This window comes from Gossypium hirsutum, chromosome D04 (assembly GCF_007990345.1).
Source record: "Gossypium hirsutum isolate 1008001.06 chromosome D04, Gossypium_hirsutum_v2.1, whole genome shotgun sequence".
Classification (NCBI taxonomy): Eukaryota; Viridiplantae; Streptophyta; class Magnoliopsida; order Malvales; family Malvaceae; genus Gossypium; species Gossypium hirsutum.
The window spans coordinates 42,176,659-42,180,107 of record NC_053440.1 but is presented as its reverse complement, the minus strand read 5'-3'; the positions used below and the strand labels follow the sequence as shown (position 1 = coordinate 42,180,107).

At 36.0% G+C, this 3,449-nt stretch overlaps 1 non-coding gene across 1 annotated transcript; it reads right to left on the bottom strand.

Annotated features, from left to right (window-relative positions):
- Positions 1-1,944: 1,944 nt before the first annotated feature.
- On the bottom strand, positions 1,945-2,052 carry LOC121216631 (small nucleolar RNA R71). Its single transcript, XR_005912811.1, has one exon. It is a non-coding gene; the product is annotated as a small nucleolar RNA R71 (small nucleolar RNA).
- Between the last annotated feature and the right edge of the window lie 1,397 nt (positions 2,053-3,449).

Sequence of the window (3,449 nt, the reverse complement as noted above, 5' to 3'; positions counted from 1 at the left end):
TGAACATATAAAGGCCCAATTGACGTATAAGCAAAGGTCGAGTGATGCACAAGCTTCCCGGGATGTCAAAGCACCAAAGAAACAAGACAAGGCAATATGTGGGTGTCGTGTCGTGCCATACAAAGGTTGTGGTGCGACATAAGGCCGACGTGATGCCCAAGTACTTCGGGGTTATTTTCGTTCGCATAACCAAACTTATATAAAGACTTGGGATGTCTCAAAGACCTAATTTGGGCATCCAACACCTCTATAAATAAGACATTATGGGTTGAATGTAATCAAGTCATCCTAGACGCCTTCAAAAACCCTCATAGTTTAGAATTAGTTTTAGTTTTTTTATTTTTGAATTTTTAAATATTTTCTTGTTTTCCTCTTGAATTCAATTTTGATTCAAGAGTTTATTTATTTAATTAAAGTATTCAATTTATATTTTTCTTTGCATTTTTTTTACTTCTTTATTACAATCGAGAGATTTGCTACTCCATTTTCCATTCAAAACTTAATCCACGATTATTCAAATCTCTTTTCTTCTCCAACTCAATCGTGTTTTTCACATGGTTTATTAAATTGAAGTTGAGATTATGAATAACATGAGGGGCTAAATCCCTTAGAAAGATTAATGAATGGATGGGGATGTGATTAACAGAGGATTTACGATTTCCCGAGAAGGATTAGTTGGTATAAGTTATGAGTTCTCAAATTGTTAGGCTTGACAACCCTAATAATTTATCATAGGTTAGACGAGGTCGGAAGATAAGTCGAACTTAGTAAATTGTAATTTATTCTGGTTGAGAAAGTGAGGTCGGGAGATAAGCGAGTATCAACCAATCGACTAGTTAATTTGAGGACAATAGGTAATATATAGTTAATGATTACTAATCCACTCTAAACCCTTAATTCGAAATTAGTTACAAACCTTGAAGTAAGTTAATCTTCCTGAGTGGTTTATCTATTTAATTCGTTTTTTTATTTTTCTTTTTTATTTCTTTCTATTTATTTATTTTTATCCCCTTTAATCTATTTTATGGTTAATCGTAATATAGGAAATAATTACTACTACTTAGACTTATTATTGTAAAAAAAATTTGATTATTTATTCCATCCTCTCTTCGGTGCGATCCTCGGAATACTTCCATGTATTTCGTTGTACAAACTATATTACAAATTGACTCGTGCACTCGCGGACACTGCCACTCTCAATTCTTATATTTTTGGTGTTATATTTATTCTATAAACGATAGTGCATTTATAGGCAGTCAAGTTGTTGGCACCATTGTCGGGGAGGTCTCGGCGTAAAAATTTTGAAAATAATTTTTTACAATTAATAAGTTAAATAGGAATATTAGGACCTATAGATACGAGTTTTAATTTTTGTTTCGTTATTTTTATTTTGTCTTCTATTTAGGTCGTGTATGACCTAAATGTCCAGTACCCCAATTGAACTTTACCCAGACCAAGAGCAATTACTTAGATACAATTGCCCCGTAACGAATAATGATCCGCCCGCGGTAATAAATCTACCCAGGGAAAACTCGTTATTTGTGGAGCCACGAGAACAACAAGGACATAATCGGGAAGAGGTCTCAATGGCTCAATGAACGTTGTCCAAGTACGCCCTACCTACACTAGATGCGGTGGGAGAAAGCATTAAGCGGCCGATGATTAATGTAAATAATTTCGAGATAAAGACAACCACGGTACAGATGATCCAAAATATGCTACAGTTCAAAGGGGAAATGGTTGAAGATCCGAATTAGCACTTGAAGCAGTTCCAACAATTCTATGACACCTTCAATTACAACGGAGTATCCGAAAGTTATTCCCATTTTCATTATGTGATAACACGGCCAATTGGTTAGACTTATTAGAATCGAGTTCTATTACCAAATGGAACGATCTCACAGAAAAATTTCTTTATAATTTTTCCCAATTAGCCTAACCATTCAACTCTGGTGGGAAATCACAAATTTTAAACAATACGAAGGCGAGTCCTTATACGAGGTGTGAAAGCGTTTCAATACAATGCTAACGAAGTGTCCACACCATTGGCTGCAAGCATGGCTCCAAATACAAATATTTTACAACAGTGTCGACGGACACCTTAGATCTAGCCTAGATGGAGCATTCGGCGGATCTCTCATGTTTCACACGTACGAACAACCCTACAAAATTTTAGTAGACATGGCCATGAGCTCGTACATGTGGCCTAACAAGAGATTCATGTACAAATCAAGGCTTCCAAAAGAAAAAGTGGTAAATGAGGAGAATGACGATGCTCGATTCCAACAAATACTAGAAAAGCTTAACAGTTTGGAGACACCCATCAAGCCAACAATAGCAGAGCCACATTACAAAAGCCAGCCGCAGGAGGCGAGCTACGTAAATAATAAGGGTCGATATCCCTATTTAAATACCTACAATTTCTATTGGCGGGATCATCTGAACCTCAAGTGGGGAGGTAACCAAAGAGGCACGCATCAAGCTCGAACTTAACTGAATCCTTCTTACCAACCTCCACTAATGCAACAACATCCTATGGGTAATGACCATACTACTTGTGGTCAAAGATTCGATCGATAAGATGGAGAGATGCAAACAATGAAGACGGACTTTCGAAAAGTCTAAGCAACATGTAGACAAATCGAATCCGAATGGACAACCTCTGTGACGAAATAACCAACTAATGACAATGTTTCAAAAAGAAAATGGTCAAAGTCTCCTTAGTAATACAGAAAATAATCCTTGGAGAAATGGTAAGGAGCACATAAAAACAATTGCGGTGCGATCAGCCAAGGAATTGAAGCCACCAACTAAACCCATCCAGGAAGAGGAGACAATTCCGAAAGACATCGACAAACCCACGAAGGAAGAGGTAACTGAAGCTCTGTAATGCCCTTAACCTAACCTGATTCACCAAATTCGGATTTCAAGTGTTACCGTATAAAACTTAATCGTTTAACAAAATCAATTCAAAATTTCTTACTTCTTTAAAACATTTCCTGTGGCATTCCAATTGAAATGCTTAATATCTGGGGCTAAGAATATGCCCTACAATAGTTTATTATGTGAATCTAGATACAAATCTTTACAAAAAGAAGTTTAAAAAAATAGATTAAAAGGAGTGTATTCCTAAACTACGCCTTAATTTCCACTATATGCATAATAGCCCACTTCGCCACTATCTTGCTGAACTCCTACCGTTGTCCCTCCAGGCATAGACTATCCTCAAATACCTGAAATGAAATAACAAACCTTGTAAGCATAAGAATACTTACTGAACTCTATAACCATACCTTTGAATGATACTTTAGAAATCTTTTATGAATTTCTATGAGTCAACTATTACTCTGTATCATTTACTTCAGTCGATACCATTATAGTTTTATCACTCTTATATATGCCAGTCATCCAACCCTTGCTATGTTTAATCTTTCGTATTTAGTAAACTA